We start from the raw sequence: 18938 nt of genomic DNA, 5'->3' as shown, positions 1-18938 counted from the left end.
CGTCTTAGGAATCAGTGAACTAAAATGGATGGGAAGGGGTAAATTTAATTCAGATGACCATTATATGTACTACTGTGGGCAAGAATTCCTTAGAAGAAATGGAGTAGCCTTCATAGTCAATGAAAGAGTCCAAAATGCAGTACTTAGGTGCAACCACAAACACACACACACACACACACACACACAACGATCTCATTTATCTCCTAGGCAAATCAATCAACATTACAGTAATCCAAGTCTATGTCCCAACTACTGATGTCAAAGAAGCTGAAGTTGACTAGTTCTATGAAGATCTACAACACCTTCTATAACTAACACCAAAAAGGTGTCCTTTTTATCATAGGGGATTAGAATGCAAAAGCAGGAAGTCAGGAGAAATCCAGAATAACAGGCAAGTTTGGCCTTGGAGTACAAAATGAAGCAGGGAAAGGCTAATAGAGTTTTGTCAAGAGAAAGCACTAGTCATGGCAAACACCCTCTTCCAACAACACAAGAGAAGACTCTACAGCTGCGTATCACCTGAAAGTCGATGCTGAAATCAGATTGATTATGTTCTTTGCAGCCAAAGATGGAGAAGCTTTATCCAGGCAACCAAAATAAGACCTGGAGCTGACTGTGGTTCAGATCATGAGCTCCTTATTGCAAAATTCATGCATAAATTGAAGTAGGGAAAACCATTAGGCCATTGAGGTATGACCTAAATCAAATCCCTTATGCTCATACAGTGGAGGAGAAGAACAGATTCAGTGGATTAGATCTGGTGGAAGAGTGCCTGAAGGACTATGGACTGAGGTTTGTAACATTGTACAGGAGGTGGTGACCAAAGCAATCTCAAAGGAAAAGAAATGCAAGAAGGCAAAGTGGTTGTCAGAAACAAATACCTGAGGAAAGAAGAGAAGTGAAAGACAAGGGAGAAAGGGAGAGATATACTCAACTGAGTGCAGAGTTTCAGAGAATAGCAAGGAGAGATAAGAAGGCCTTCTTAAAAGAACGATACAAAAAAAGAGAGGAAAACCATAGAATGGGAAAGACTAGATATTTCTTCAAGAAAACTGGAAATACCAAGTGAACACTTCATGCAAGGATAGGCACAATAAAGGACAGAATCAGTAAGAACCTAACAGAAGCAGAAGACATTAAGAAGAGGCGGCAAGAATTCACAGAAGAACTATACAAAAAAATGTCTTAATGACCTAGATAACCATGATGGTGTGGTCAGTAACCTAGAGCTGGACATCCTAGAGTGTGAAGTCAAGCAGGCCTTGGGAAGCATTACTACAAACACAGATAGTGCAGGTGACAGAATTCTGGCTGAGCTCTTTAACATCCTAAAAGTTGATGCTCTAAAGTGCTGCACTCAATATGCCAGCAAATTTGGAAAACTCAGCAATGGTCACAGGACTGGAAAAGGTCAATTTTCATTCCAGTCCCAAAAACGGGCAATGCCAAAGAATGTTCAAATTACTATACAACTGCACTTTTTCCACATTCGAGCAAGATTATGCTCAAAATCCTTCAAGTTAGGCTTCAGCAATACATGAACTGAGAACTTCCAGATGTACAATCTGGGTTTCAAAGAGGCAGAGGAACCAGAGATTAAACTGACACTATTTGTTGAATCGTGTAGAAAGCAAGAGAATTCCAGAAAAAGTCTACATCTGCTTCATTGACTATGCTAAAGACTTTGACTGTGTGGATAAAAAAAAAAACAACACTGTGGAAAATAAAGAGTTGGGAATACCAGCCCACCTTACCTGTCTCCTGCGAAATATATATGTGGGTCAAGAAGCAACAGTTAGAACTGGACATGAAACACCTGTCTGGTTCCAAACAGGGAAGAGTAGGACAAGGCTGTATATTGTCACCCTAATATTTAGTTTTTATGCAGAATACATCATGCAAAATGACAGGCTGGATGAAGCACAAGCTGGATGCAAGATGGTTGGGAGACATATCAACAACTTCATATATGCAGATGATACCAATCTAATGGCAGAAAGTGAAGAGGAATTAAAGAGCCTCTTGATGAGAGTGAAAAAACTGACTTAAACGTCAACATTTAAAAAACTAAGATCATGACATCCAGTTCCATCACTGCATGGGAAATAGAAGGTAAAAAAGTGGAAGCAGTGAAGGATTTTATTTTCTTGGGCTTGGAAATCGCTGCAGATGGTGACTGTTGCCTTGAAATTAAAAGACACTCTCCTAGGAAGGAAAGTTATGACAAACCCAGACAGTGTATTAAGCAGAGACATCACTTTGCCGACAAAGGTCTGTATTTTCAAAGCTATGGTTTTTCCAGTAGTCATGTAGGGATGTAAGAATTGATCTAAAGAAGGTTGACCACTGAAGAACTGATGCTTTTGAACTGTGGTGTGGGGAGGGTTCTTCCGAGTCCCTTGAACTGCAAAGAGATCAAACCAGTCAATCCTACAGGAAATCAACCCTGGATATTCATTTGGAAAAACTGATGTTAAAGCTGAAGCTCCAGTGCTGTGGCCATCTGATGCAAAGAGTGACTCATTGGAAAATACCCTGATGCTGGAAAGATTGAAGGCAAAAGGAGAAGTGAGGAGGAAGAGGATGAGATGGTTAGATAGCATCACCAACTCAATGGACATGCATTTGAGCAAACTCTTGGAGACAGTGAAGAGGAGCCTGCTGCCCTGCAGTCCCTGGGGACACAAAGAGTTGGACATGACTTAGTGACCGAACAACAACAGCAATAGAGGTTGAGAAGTGCTGGAATTATTTAGCAAAGTGAAAATTCTTTTAATATAATAATTTTGTGCTAAGTTTCTTCTACTACTAGTTTTCAAATACTTGGAAATAGAGTTTGATAGGCTAAATACAAGACTACTTTAGGAAACAATTCTACTGTTTCCAATATCCTGTTCTCTTTTCATTATGGAGGGAAAATTGCACTTCCATGCCTTTTAGACTTAGGTATGACTGTGACTGTGTTAGCTAATGAAATGTGAGGTGGATAGAAATGGGTCAGTTTTGTCTATAGATACACGAAATTATTTTGGCTCAATTCTCCAGTCCATTCTTTTGCCATTACTGTCAAGGGAGCTCATTTGACATGCTTTATTGTATTAAGCCAGTGACATTTTTACATTCTATTACTTTAGCAAAACCTTACCCCATCCTGACCTATACAAACCCTGCTAACCCTAAACTGACTGCCATTCTTATATGCCCCTATTTCAGGGAAAATAGGAATTCTTTCTAAAACACATATCTTTCTAACATATAAATCATGTCTAATATTCCACCATAAAAGACAAAATGTTCTCTTAACCATTTTTGTCTTTAAAGTACAAATACTTTTGTAAGGATGTTATAAAAATGGGAATGCAAACTAGTACAGCCACTGTGGAGAACAGTGTGGAGATTCCTTAAAAAACTGAAATAGAACTGCCATACGACCCAGCAATCACACTCCTGGGCATACACACCAAGGAAACCAGAATTGAAAGAAACACGTGTACCCCAATGTTCATCGCAGCACTGTTTATAATAACCAGGACATGGAAGCAATCTAGATGTCCATCTGCAGATGAATGGATAAGAAAGCTGTGGTACATATACACAATGGAGTATTACTCAGCCATTAAAAAGAATACATTTGAATCAGTTCTAATGAGGTGGATGAAACTGGAGTCTACTATACAGAGTGAAGTAAGCCAGAAAGAAAAATACCAATACAGTGTACTAAAACATATATATGGAATTTAGAAAGATGGTAACCTTAACCCTGTATGCAAGACAGCAAAAGAGACACAGATGTATAGAACAGTCTTTTGGACTCTGTGGGAAAGGGAGAGGGTGGGATGATTTGAGAGAATGGCATTGAAACATGTATATTATCATTTGTGAAACGAATCACCAGTCCAGGTTTGATGCATGAGACAGGATGCTCGGGGCTGGTTCACTGGGATGACCCAGAGGGATGATATGGGGAGGGAGGTGGGAGGGGGGTTCAAGAAGGGGAACACACGTACACCCGGGGTGGATTCATGTCAATGTATGACAAAATGAATAAAAAAAAAAAGTTAAAAAAAATAAAAAGAATCAGACTGTGGGAAGGAGGGATAAATTGGGAAGCTGGGATTGTTATATACACCCTACTATATACAAAATAGATAACTAATAAGGATCTACTGTATAGCTCAGGGAACTCTAGTCAATACACTGTCATGACCTATATGGGAAAGAATTTTGAAAAAAAGAGTGGATATATGTATGTGTAAAACTGGTTCACTGTCCTGTACACCTGAAACTAAAACAACACTGTAAATTTAAAAAAAAATAAAAATAAAAATTGATCAATTACTGACAATTTAGTGTAATCAAATACTTCTAGCTAACAGTAATTTCATGTAAATACTAGGCAGCCATGTGGTATAAGTGTCTGAGCAACTGCAGGTCTGAATGAGGACAGGAAGAGTCTACAAAATGGTTAATATTTAAAGAATTTAAAAGAATGATAAAAAGAAGATTGTTGAAAAACCTAAAGTTAATTTCAGTGAAGGACCCCAAATGAGATTGTACTAAAGATTCTATGGTTTAAAGCCTTACACTTTAAAGTACATGAGAGACTTGAGGTAGAAACTGGTTATTTTTACATTTAAAAAATAACATTTATGTGATTTTTTTAGTACAGAAAAGTATAAAATGAATATGAACATGTATTAATGTCCCACCTAGAAAACACCTTTTGTTAGGAATAAGAGACAAATACACATGTCCCAATGTTTAAATGGTTAATCAAAAGCCTACAAACAATAAATGCTGGAGAAGGTGTGGAGAAAAGGGAACCCTCTTGCACTGTTGGTGGGAATGCAAACTAGTACAGCCACTATGGAGAACAGTATGGAGATTCCTTTAAAAACTGGAAATGAAACTGCCATACAATAGAACAGCAATCCCACTGCTGGGCATTCACACTGAGGAAACCAGAACTGAAAGAGACACGTGTACCCCAATGTTCATCGCAGCACTATTTAGCTAGGACATGGAAACAGCCTAGATGGCCATCGGCAGACGAATGGATTAGAAAGCTGTGGTACCTATAAACAATGGAATATTACTCAGTTATTAAAAAAAACACACTTAAATCAGCTCTAATGAGGTGGATGAAACTGGAGCCTATTTACAGAGTGAAGTAAGAAAGAAAAACACCAATACAGTATATTAATGCAAATATATGGAATTTACAAAGATGTTAATGATGACCCTATAAGCAAGACTGCAAAAGAGACACAAATGTAAAGAACAGATTTTTGGACTCTGTGGGAGAGGGCGAGGGTGGGATGATTTGAGAGAATTATATTGAAACATGTATATTACCATATGTGAAATAGATCACCAGTCCAAGTTCGATGCATGAAACAGGGCACTCAAAGCCGGTGCACTGGGATAACCCTGAGAGATGGGATGGAGAGGGAGGTGGGAAGGGTGTTCAGAATGGGGGACACATGTACACCCATGGCTGACTCATGTCAATATATGGCAAAAACCACTACAATCTAGTAAAGTAATTAGCCTCCAATTAAAATAAATAAATTAATTTTAAAAAGACAAAATTAAAAACTGATCCCCTTCATTCCAGTCCTCCGTCTTTTTCAAGGTCAATTGCTGTTACTAACTTATGGGCTGACCTCATGGCTCAGAAGATAAAGAATCTGCCTGCAATTTAGGAGACCCTGATTCAATCCCTGGGTTGGGAAGATCCCCTGAAGAAGGGAATGGTAACTCACTCCAATATTCTTGCCTGGAGAATTCCATGGACAGAGGAGCCTGGTGAGCTAAAGTCCATGGGGTTGCAAAGAGTCTGACACAACTGAGCAACACACACACACACACAAATCAATTCTTATATATCTTTTTGAGAAATTATTGTCATTTAACATTCTAACTCCATGTCTATCTTCCTTTAAGTTTACATTACACCATCCTAGATATAGATATATTCTTGATAGTGGAAGTGGTGCTAGTGGTAAAGAACCTGTTTGCCAGTGTAGGAGATGTAAGAGACTCAGGTTCAACCCCTGGGTCAGGAAGATCCCCTGGAGGAGGGCATGGCAACTGAAGTGACTTAGCATACATATTATTTGTACTTAAAAAAAAAGGTATGATATCATACAGATATAATACCTCGATTATTTTTCTCTTAATAATAACTCTGGAAAGCTTCCATATCAGCACTTATCTCACCTTTAGAAAGTCACCAAGCACATTATTCAACCAGTGCTCTACCAGAGGATACTGGAATTTTTAGTTTTGCAATATAAAATAATATTATAATATATCCTTTTTCATATACCTTGTCATTAATTTGAAAATGTGTCTTTCAGATTAAATTCTTACACCTGGAGTTGCTGAATTTAAGATTTTCTGCAATTTTCATTATTTGGATAGATATTGCCAAAATACATTGCATCCATTTACTCTTCTACTAAAGCATGTGTGTATACCTATTTCTCCTTCCCTCACTTAACCTGAACTAGGTTTTGCCAATTTTTTTTTTCAGTTTTATTGAGACAGATCTGTTGACAACTTATAATTTCAGCAATATTAAAATTTTACAAATCCGGTACGTGAAAATTAATATCTTTCACTGATTTGTTTTCCTTAAATTATAAATGAGTTTTCATTTAAAATTTTATTGACAATTTGCTCATAATTCTTTTTTATCATTTATTTAAAGTAATTAATGTAAGTGGAGAAGGTTTATTTAGCTTACAAAAAAAATAAATAAATGGTCTTGTATCTAAACTCATTCTGCTCTGTGTTATATTTTTACATTTATCTTGACTTATGAGAAGACGGGAGGGAGAAGAGAGAAGTCCGGAAACTGAATGAGCAGGAAGTAAGACAAAGATTATTCACAGAAACGCAAGAGAAATGAGAACAACCACGGAAGAGAGGAAAGCAGAAGTAAGGGGGAAACAGAAAACCATGACTATCACACTTTACTGCTGCAGTTTTCCACAGCTAAACAGAGTTGGAAGGAAGAATAGGAGATTTAGTACAAGAGGAGAGCATTTCTGACTCCTTTATTGTGAACTCAGATGTTTGCCAAATTGAAAAAAAAAATAGCTATCATCTTTTCTTTGGTTAGACGAGGACTGTAAATCTAATATATTAACTCCATGCTTCTGAAAATTATATAAAGTTTTTTTTTTCTTTTATCTTCTCACATGAAGCTTATTCTTAGAATAGTCTCTCTGTTTTGGCTTTAAAAACAATATATAATAATGGTTACATATTATACACATACCAAGGAATTTTGCTTGCCACTCTATAAACAAATGATGATGTAGTTTTAGTTCACTAACTCAGAGAAGAAAATATAAGTTTATTTTCTGATAACACTTCTTAATTTTTAGTATGAGTTCTCACTTCAACTTTCACTGGATTGAGGATTCTTAATCAAATCCTTTTAAAATTGCCTCACTTGACCATTTACTCATCTTTAAATCCCAGGGTTTCAGGTGAAGAGGTGGGCTGCTGCTGCTGCTGCTAAGTCACTTCAGTCGTGTCCGACTCTGTGTGACCCCATAGACGGAAGCCCACCAGGCTCCCCCGTCCCTGGGATTCTCCAGGCAAGAACACTGGAGTGGGTTGCCATTTCCTTCTCCAATGTGTGAAAGTGAAAAGTGAAAGTGAAGTCACTCAGTCGTGTCCGATCCTTAGCGACCCCACGGACTGCAGCCTACCAGGCTTCTCCATCCATGGGATTGGCTAGGTAGCACAAAATTTGGGTCGGCATACCTGGTTTATCTTAGAATCTTCACTGGTGACCAATGAAACTCACAAAGCACAAGCTGAGAGGTCCCTAGTTTGGACCTTAAGCCATCTTAGAATCTAATCTTTTTCAATCCTATACTTTTGTTCTTTACAAGTATAACAGAAGATGGCAGGAATGACTGCACTATTAACTTGCCACCCTTAAATTAACAAGAAAAGACCTACTGATCCTGGGCAACATCAGGGTATGGAGGAATTCTGAGAGGCTGTCTCAAGCCCCTATGCTTGGAAAGATCATGTGGTAATTTCTGGGCTCACACCTCAGTACACAAGCTTAGAACATAAGTTGAATCATTACATTTAGCATTTCAGCTCTTTCTCTATCTGTGTGTGTGTGTGCGCATGCACGCACGTGTGTGTATGTGAACTTAGTTGCTCAGTTGTGTCCAACTCTTTGCAAACCCATGGACTGTAGCCCACCAGGCTCCTCTGTCCAGGAAGATTCTCCAGGCAAGAATACTAGAGTGGGTTGCTATGCCCTCCTCCAGGAGTTCTCCATCCTTACTAGCCCTCAATCTATTTCCCCTTATAGTTAAGATTACGACCTAGCATAGACTAAGAAGTAGAGTTCACGCCAGGGAAACTTTGCCAGTGTTCTTTATGGCACCTGAAATCTATTGCTTATAGCTTGGATATTTCTTATTTGTCTGTACCCTAGATTGTGAAATTCAAAACCCAAATAATGATTTCTGTTCTTGTTTTTTCTTTCTTTTATAGCATGATGCCTTCCCTGAAACCTGGTGCAGAAGCGCTTACTTGATTGCATGTGAAAACAGTCATGAATAAAAATGAAATATAAAAGAAAATACATGGAAGTATTAATTACAATACTGTCCCATTTAACACCATCAGCGACATTATGGGCCATTTCCCAACAAAGAAGTAGTATGACAAAATATTCAAAGGATTTCAAAGTTTTAAATTTTTTAAATTACTATCGCAATTCGAGGTTTTGCAACTATGACCTTAACCAAATAACTACTTGCTTAACTAATATCTTGATCTCATCTTTTATTACTTTTAAATTTATTTGAGGATTGCATTAGATTGCTCTAGAAAAACTACTACTCTTTAAAATGTACATCATCTAAGTCCTCTCCACTCCCCTCCATGTGTCACCACCTCTCACGAGAACAGGTAACACAGAAACACTGAAGTGTTTGGTGTCCTGAAACAAAGATAATAGGGATAACTTTTTAAAGTGTTTATACATGGTTTATTTCAATTTGAAACAATCTTGATTGTCAACAAACCTTATAAATAAGATACTAACTTTCAGAGGTACTTGTTATAAACATCTTTTCCAGCTAACTTTGCAGTTACTGCAAAATGCCAATCAGTTTCATAAAGTAAATTTAGTCTACCAGACTGAGCTTTAAAAGAAGACAGGAAATGATGAAACCACTTTTCACCATGGGTACTCCATTTTCACTGGAAAAAAAAAAAAACTTGATTAAGACATGTTGACAGGCTAAAAGCAGCCTTGGCCAGGGCAGAGGAGAAACTTAGTGCCTTAGTAATCAAAGCAGAGAACTTCTAAAATAAATAGTCTAGGAAATGTTTCATCTAGGGAAGGCACAAAGCCCGGCTGCACTAAGGTTAAAGCAATTACTGAAATGTCAGGGTTGCACAGCAAAGGGAAGCTACAAAGATTCTTATGGAGGGTGACAGGCTTTTTTTTTTTTTTTTGGCAGTCTCTTTACAACTGTTTTCAGTAAATGTGTAATGTGTGAGTTAAAGGTAGTCCAGGAATCGTTGGGATAGACAGCATCAAGAAATAAAAGGCAGCAGCAATTGAAAGAAGTTTCTTTTAGATGTTAATGCTTTGCTGGAATTGACATTTTGGAGTCTCAAAAAGTAATTTAATAGCTTCAGTGAAGCACTGAGGATGTTTTGTCCTTGGAGAAAACTAACAGACAGCTTGTAATTTTTAGTCGCTAAGTTTTGTCTGACTCCTTTGTGACCCCATGGACTGTAGCCTGCCAGGCTCCTCTGTCCATGGGATTCTCCAGGCAAGAATACTGGAGTGGGTTGCCATTTCCTTCTCAAGGGATCCTCCTGACCCAGGGATTGAATCTACGTCTCCTGCATTGGCAGATGGATTCTTTACCACTGAGCCACCAGAGAAGCCCAACAGATTACTACGGAGAGGATAAAGTCGGGCATGGGGGGACCCAAAGTTTTGGTGCTCTTTAGCCTTACAGACGGAGAAGGCAATGGCAAGCCACTCCAGTACTCTTGCCTAGAAAATCCCATTGATGGAGGAGCCTGGTAGGCTGCAGTCCGTGGGGTCGCTAAGGGTTGGACACGACTGAGCGACTTCACTTTCACTTTTCACTTTCACACATTGAAGAAGGAAATGGCAACCCACTCCAGTGTTCTTGCCTGGAGAATCCCAGGGACGGGGGACCCTGGTGGGCTTCTGTCTATGGGGTCACACAGAGTTGGACACGACTGAAGTGACGCAGCAGCAGCAGTATGATACAAACAGAGTACATGATGAAGAAAAAAGATGTTATTGTTCCTAACCTTTATTGGAAATAATATATTTTGGTCCAGGATAGGTTCACATTTGGGAAAAGAGTGAAGAAAGTTTACAAGAAAGAGATGAGGTATTATTAGTAAGTGAATAGTTCGTATGACAATATGAGTGCTTTGCATCTAATAACTGGGAACCTTTCCTTTAATAGAAATTTGAAAAGTCGGTAGACTATGTCAATAACTGGATGAGGCAGCGTGTGTTACCATGTACCCTCCCTATTGATTTTGACAATACATTTACAAACTAAGCTTCAAATTTGCCATAGTAAATTGATCAATATTTATTCAGTTATATTATGTTCTGTATCAATATTTGACTTTGTTTCTATCAATGAATTGCATCCAAATTGATGTCCTAATGAGTTTTAAGAAATGAAAGCATTGTGACCTATTTTTGAAACTCTGCATCATGTTAGTTTAGTAATGCATAATGTGTCCTAAACAGAAGAGAAACTTTCCTGCACTTGTTTATTTAAAAAAAAAAACATATTTTTTGATGCATTAGACCAATATTCCTTTTTGTAAAAATTCTTTGGATTAATTAATTCTATCTCTGTAAAAATGACACACAATTTAGATGCTTTCTACTTCCAGAAAAAATGCTTGCACATTTGCAGAATTTGAACAGAAGTAATTATGATAATTTATTTTAGCTCGTCAGTAAGTTTTAAAATGGGTAAGTTCTCACAAAAGGAACTTTCCTGTCAAAGAGATCATGGAATGTATAAATTTGGATTTTATACCTTTATAAGATTTTGCTGAATCAAATAAACTCTGCATTCACCTAAAAAGCCCTTAGAACTTCTGTTTTGTTATATATAAAATATATAACTTACCTTCTATTTTTCCTGATAATTATAGTAGCACCATTTATTAAATATGTTTTGATTATGAAATTAAATTATACATATCAGAGAAAATTTGGACAAAAGAAAAAATAGAAAGAGAGAGGAAAAAAAGAGACATCACTTATAAGCCCAGTATTCAGTGCTGTCCACTAAAAAAATTGTCATATTTCAAAATTTTTAATTTTTTTCAAGATAACATTTATCATGCTTTATTCATACCTATCTATGATATATTAGATAGATTAGGATTAAAGTCCCTAATATTTAAAATTATGTATATATATGTAATTTAAATGCTGTAAGTATATGTTAGTATATATACTTTAACGTAAGAGTCAATACTATGTATTTCAATTACTTTTCCAGGAACGTTGCATAAAAATAATATGTATTAAAAAATTATAATCTATTATTTATTATCAATTATATTCAGTTCAGTACAGTTCAGTCACTCAGTCGTGTCCAACTCTTTGCGACCCCAAGAAACGCAGCACACCAGGCCTCCTTGTACATCACCAAGTCCTGTAGTTCACTCAAACTCATGTGCAACAAGTCAGTGATGCCATCCAGGCATCTCATCCTCTGTCATCCCCTTCTCATCCTGCCCCTAATCCCTCCCAGATTCAGGGTTTTTTCCAGTGAGTCAACTCTTCACATGAGGTGGCCAAAGTATTGGAGTTTCAGCTTTAGCATCAGTCCTTCCAGTGAAGACACAGGACTGATCTCCTTTAGGATGGACTGGTTGGATCTCCTTGCAGTCCAAGAAACTCTCAAGAGTCTTCTCCAACATCACAGTTCAAAATCATCAATTCTTCAGAGATCAGCTTTCTTCACAGTCCAACTCTCACATCCATACATGACCACTGGAAAAACTATAGCCTTGACTAGATGGACCTTTGTTGGCAAGGTAATGTCTCTGCTTTTTAATATACTATCTAGGTTGGTCATAACTTTCCTTCCAAGGAGTAAGCATCTTTTAATTTCATGGCTGCAATCAGCATGTGCAGTGATTTTGGAGCCCCCAAAAATAAAGTCTGACACTGTTTCCACTGTTTCCCCATCTATTTTGCATGAAGTGATGGGACCAGATGCCATGATCTTAGTTTTCTGAATGTTGAGCTTTAAGCCAACCTTTTCACTGTCCTCTTTCACTTTCAACAAGAGGCTTTTGAGTTCCTCTTCACTTTCTGCCATAAGGGTGGTGTCATCTGCATATCTGAGGTTATTGATATTTCTCCCGGCAATCTTGATTCCAGCTTGTGCTTCTTCCAGCCCAGCGTTTCTCATGATGTACTCTGCGTAAAAGTTAAATAAGCAGGGTGACAATATACAGCCTTGACGTACTCCTTTTCCTATTTGGAACCTGTTTGTTGTTTCATATCCGGTTCTAACTGTTGCTTCCTGACCTGCATACAGGTTTCTCAAGAGGCAGGTCAGGTGGTCTGGTATTGCCATTTCTTTCAGAATTTTCCACAGTTTGTTGTGATCCACACAGTCAAAGGGTTTGGCATAGTCAATGAAGCAGATGTTTTTCTGGAACTTTCTTGCTTTCTCCATGATCCAGCGGATGTTGGCAATTTGGTCTCTGGTGCCTCTGCCTTTTCTAAAACCAGCTTGAACATCTGGAAGTTCACAGTTCACGTATTGTTGAAGCCTGGCTTGGAGAATTTTGAGCATGACTTTACTAGCATGTGAGATGAGTGCAATTGTGTGGTAGTTTGAGCATTCTTTGGCATTGCCTTTCTTTGGGATTGGAATGAAGACTGACCTTTTCCAGTCCTGCAGCCACTGATGAGTTTTCCAAATTTGCTGGCATATTGAGTGTAGCACTTTCACAGCATCATCTTTCAAGATTTGAAATAGCTCAACTGGAATTCCATCACCTCCACTAGCTTTGTTTGTAGTGATGCTTTCTGAGGCCCACTGACTTCACATTCCAGTATGTATGGCTCTAGGTGAGTAATCACACCATCGTGATTATCTGCGTCATCAATTTCTTTTTTGTACAGTTCTCCTGTGTATTCTTGCCACCTCTTCTTAATATCTTCTGCTTCTGTTAGGTCCATACCATTTCTGTCCTTTATCAAGCCCATCTTTGCATGAAATATTCCCTTGGTATCTCTAATTTTCTTCAAGAGATGTCTAGGCTTTCCCATTCTATTGTTTTCCTCTATTTCTATGCATTGATCATCGAAGAAAACTTTCTTATCTCTCCTTGCTATTCTTTGGAACTCTGCATTCAGATGTTTGTATCTTTCCTTTCCTCCTTGGTTTTTCACTTCTCTTCTTTTCACAGCTATTTGTAAGGCCTCCCCAGAGGGCCATTTTGCTTTTTTGCATTTTTTTTTCCATGGGGATGGTCTTGATCCCTGTCTCCTGTACAATGTCACGAACCTCCGTCCAGAGTTCATCAGGCACTCTGTCTATCAGATCTAGTCCCTTAAATCTATTTCTTACTTCCACTGTATAATCATAACGGATTTGATCTAGGTCATATCTGAATGGTCTATTGGTTTTCCCTACTTTCTTCAATTTAAGTCTGAATTTGGCAATAAGGAGTTCATGATCTGAGCCACAGTCATCTCCTGGTCTGGTTTTTGCTAACTGTATACAGCTTCTCCATCTTTGGCTGCAAAGAATATAATCAATCTGATTTCAGTGTTGACCGTTTGGTGATGTCCATGTGTATGTGTAGAATCTTCTCTTGTGTTGTTGGGAGAGGGTGTTTGCTATGACTAGTGCGTTCTCAATTATATTATCTAATATCAATAAGCATAATAAGGGAATAATTACACATACATTTGGTGTTCCTAGCTCTGGGTATTCTTAATTACTTCTAGATTTAAGTTTGCATTAATATTAGTATTTGTTACTAAAGTTAGAGTTGGGTCTATAAAACAATTAACATTATGGTCAAGTTAAAAATTAAGGTTGTATATGGTTTGGTAGGGCTTCTCTGGTGGTTCAGATGGTAAAGAATCTGCCTGCAATGCAGGAAACCTGTTCTATCTCTGGATTGAGAAGATCTCCTGGAGAAGGGCACAACAATTCACTCCAGTATTCTCGCCTGGAGAATCCCCATAGACAGAGGAGCCTGACGGACTACAGTCCATGGGATCACAAAGAGTCAGACATGACTGAGTGGCTAAGCACAGCATAGCACAGCATAGTTTGGTATTAGAGTTGTTTTTAGATTATTTTAAATTTAGGTTTTATGGCCCAGTTTTGTTCCCCAAAAGTGTGTGAGTGTGAATTCATATTAAGTTTTGGAATAAGGTAAGGGTTAAGATTAGTGGAAAGAGACAGACCATAAATAATAGTTGTCAAACTGAGTAAAGTGTGCCTTGCAGTCTTCTCCAAACACTTTACATTTCTTCAGCAGCCTATTAAGGTGCAATACTCTCCACAAATTTGACTAGATTTTCGAACTAAAGTTTGAAAGTAGCAATACTTTACTGAAAAAGATTAAACTAAAATATTGTCTTATATTTCATTTACTTGATTTTTCAATTATCTGAAAATTTTAAATATTGAGGCAGCAACTTGCACTTCATGACCTTATAAATGGTATAAGTGCCATTCTTCTCTCGAAACACAAAGTAAAGAGTAAGTAAAAAGAAAAGAAGAAAAAGAAGAGAAATCAGAGAGATTTCTTCATGAAAGCTGAAGTTACTTCCTTAAAGAGAACTTATATTCTACACCACAGAACTTTAATATTAAATATTTTTAAAACATCATTGAGGTATTATTTTTGTTGTTCAGTCCCTAAGTCATGTCTGACTATTATTTGGGACCCCATGGACTGCAACAAGTCAGTCTTCCCTGTCCTTCACTATCTTCCAGAGCTTGCCCAAACTCATGTCCATTGAGTCAGTGATGCCAACAAACCATTTCATACTCTGTCACCCACTTCTTCTCTCACCCTCAAACTTTCCCAACATCAGGGTCTTTTCCAACAAGTCAACTTTCACATCAGGTGACGAAAGGACTGTAGCTTCAATATTAATCCTTCCAATGAATATTAAGGGTTGGTTTCCTTTAGGATTGACTGGCTTGATCTCCTTGATGTTCAAGGGACACTCGAGAGTCTTCTCTAGCACCGCAGTTCAAAAGCATCAATTCTTTGGCGCTCAGCCTTCTTTATGGTCCAACTCTCACATCTGGACATGACTACTGGAAAAACCATAGCTTTGACTATATGGACCTTTGTTAAAAATTGTCATTTTTAATAATATTTAAATATAATTTTATATGTAACAGTTGTTATATATAATTATTTATATAATTTTATTCTGATTCCTAGACTTTAAAATCCATCTTTTGTACTCTGGTTTTGCAGAACATCTATGGTTATCTTCTTGTCTCAGTTTTTCTTACCCCCTAATATTCAATTAATGTGGTCAGTGTTTAATATATTCTCCTTGTTGAGTAAAGAATTCAAAATGTATAGCTAGCTAATGTTTCTTACACTTTATAATGTCAATATAGAACCATTGCTTGGTTTCAGTGTTACTGCTGTATTTTATTTTCCCATCTTTATTTCAAATTCTTTTATAAAGGGAAATTATGACTTTGCATCCATATCATAATTTTATCCAGAAATAGGGTTTGTCAGTTTTCCCTGGAGCATAGTTAGCAATTTAGGTTTGATGAATATTCAAATTTTATTTCTTTATTTAACTGGACTACATTTAATGTGGTTGGTTATTTTTAAATTATCTTACAATAAGTGCCCAAATCGTCATCTTCCACTTACCCACTTCTCCAGAGGATAAAGTAATGGGCACTTCCTGTGGCCTTAAGTGATTTTTCCTGATTAATGTTTGTATCATATTGATTTTTCAAGAAGTTGCTTCCTGTTATTCTCTACCACATTTCCAATGGAGAATGATCTTTAAGCAGGTTGTTGAAAAGTATGCTCCTACAAAAACCTTTAATCTAACAAGCAAAAAATTAAGCTAAAAGATTATATAGTAAAATTGGAGAAGTCTGATAAATATACATTTTATATTCCTTAAGTTCTTAAAGGTGATTGATAACTAAATAGTATTTAAGAATGAAGTACAAAGCATTATCCTTGGAGGGCAATCGTATAAATAAGATAACATACATAAATCATTTACTAAGATCAATTGAATGTCTTTTGTAGAAAAGGCGATTATCAAAATAAATATTTTGCCTTGTTTTGACCAAAAAGGGAAAAATAACTTGGTGACAAAGAAAGCATATTTATAAGCCATGTCAATAAATATGCTAATTTAAGTCTTTATATGCTATGCTTTGTTTTGTTAAATGAATCAATTTCAAGGTGACACGTTTTGTTGCAATAATTTTTTTCATAAAGTTAAACACATTTCAATTTACTTTAGTCTCCTTGAAGTAAAACTTAACAAGACCAGTAACTCACATTTTATCAGCTTAATTTATTTAAATTTGAGCTTATTTTTAAATCATACTATAAGATTTTCCTTAAAAAAACAACAACACTACAATAGAAGGAAACAAAACATACTTCAAATACCTTCTTTTTATTTCAGTACATGCTGCGCATGTATTTTCCTACTAAGAAGAACATTTTATCTATATTTCAAAGTTCTTTTCTATTTTCCAGCCAAACGATTTTAGAATTCACCATTGACTAAGTCTTCTATTCCAGATAAATGTTTTTACAATGTTTAGTCAAAGTTGTCAGACCTATGTTTCATTTCTTCAGGGACCACAGGTAGGCCTTTCTCAGCAAAAATTCAAAATATGTGTCCAGTGCCCTACACTTTATTTCTATTGTTCTTTTATATTTTTCAGGTATTTTTTTTTTTTGTCATACAGCTCCTTGTAATTTTTATCCATTAAACACTTGTATAAAAATCAAACTTGGAGGAAGGAAAAAGATGGCGGAGGAAGAGGACGGCGAGACCACTCTCTCCCCCACAAATTCATCAAAAGAACATTTGAATGCGGAGTAAAGTCTACAAAACAACTTCTGAATGCTGGCAGAGGACATCAGGCACCCAGAAAAGCAGCCCATTGTCTTTGAAAGGAGGTAGGAAAAAACATAAAAGATAAAAAGAGAGACAAAGGAGGTAAGGACAGAGCTCTGTCCTGGGAAGGGAAGCTTTAAAAACAGAGAAGTTTCCAAACACCAGGAAACACTCTCACTGGCTAGTCTGTGGCGAGTCTTGGAACCTCAGAGGGCCACATAACCAGGAGGAGAAAAGAAAGAAATAATTAAAACCCACAGATTACCCACCAAACGGTAACTCCCAGCAGAGAAGCAGCGCAGACGCCTGCATACGCCATTAGCAAGCAGGGCCTGGGCAGAGAGGAGCCGGCTGAACTGCTTAGAGAGAGGACTGGGCTTGAATGCCGCAAGAACAATCTGAGAGAACTGGGGATAGCAAAGCAGACTGGCATAGCTTCCCCACGAAAAGGCGGAAAGCTCTAACCTAAGACTCTGCCAGCCCTGCTCACGGAACAAAGGGCAAAGCAGAGCAAGCTGGCTGTGGTCGGCCCATCCCCCATCCCCAGCCGAGACAGGCAGGGAGGTCAGCCAGAGCCAGAGGGGGCAACCACAGCCCCAGAAAGGCATTCAATACAAACTGCAGGCAGGCTTGTTGCTAATCAAGACTTCTTGGGCTCGGGACAGTCAATATCTGCCTGAGAAGATGCGCCGGTTGTACACCCAGAAAACCAAGTGGCAGGGACTGGGGAGGCGATAAGTCGCAGCGACAGCACTTGCCAACCACCTGGTCATCTGAGCTGCTCGGACCGGGGAAGGCACAAAACGCAGACCCAGCCAAGTCTGCACCTTTGTGGAGTACCCGAGAAACTGAACTTGAGACGCTCAGACCTGGGAAGTTTATACAACCCAGTGCCGGCCTCGGACAGTTCCCAGCAGAGCAACCTAGAGCCTATGCAGTGTACACTTGGACAACACACGCACTGTGAGTGGGGGCAAACCCAGTGCGGCTGAGACGCTGCGAGCACTCCCCACAGACACCAGAGATACTTGTCTGCAGTGTTCCTCCCTTCCCAGAACAGGACTGAACAACTGAGCCTTAAAAAGTGTCCACCAGCCCCCTACAATCAGGGCAGAAATTAGACACTGAAGAGACCAGCAAACAGAAGCTAAAACAGAAGGAACCACCTTGGAAATGACAGATAGAGAAGTCTAGAGACTACTCCAAAAATAAGACCAAAAACCAGAGGCAAGAGGCTTAAGCCCGAATCCTGAGAACACCAGAGAACTCCTGACTCCAGGGAACATTAATCGATAGGAGCTCATCAAACGTCTCCATACCTACACTAAAACCAAGCACCACCCAAGGGTCAACAAGTTCCAGAGCAAGACATACCACGCAAATTCTCCAGCAACACAGGAAAATAGCCCTGAGTTTCAATATACAGGCTGCCCAAAGTCACTCCAAACCCACTGACATCTCATAACTCATTACTGGACACTACATTGCACTCCAGAGCGAAGAACTCCAGCTCCACCCACCAGAACACCGACACAAGCTTTCCTAACCTGGGAATCTTGACAAGGCAACCATCCAACCCCACACGCAGCGAGGAAACTACATAATAAAGAGAACTAAACAAACGGCCAGAATAGGGAAAGTCCACCCCAAGCAGAGCAATATAAGCAAGATGAAGAGGCAGAGAAATACCCAGCAAATAAAGGAACAAGATAAATGCCCACCAACACAATTTCCCGTGGTCATGTATGGATGT

This window comes from Moschus berezovskii, chromosome 2 (genome assembly GCF_049115385.1).
Source record: "Moschus berezovskii isolate FMDL1 chromosome 2, NW_MosBer_1.0, whole genome shotgun sequence".
In the NCBI taxonomy this organism is placed as follows: Eukaryota; Metazoa; Chordata; class Mammalia; order Artiodactyla; family Moschidae; genus Moschus; species Moschus berezovskii.
Note: the sequence above shows the minus strand (reverse complement) of the source record.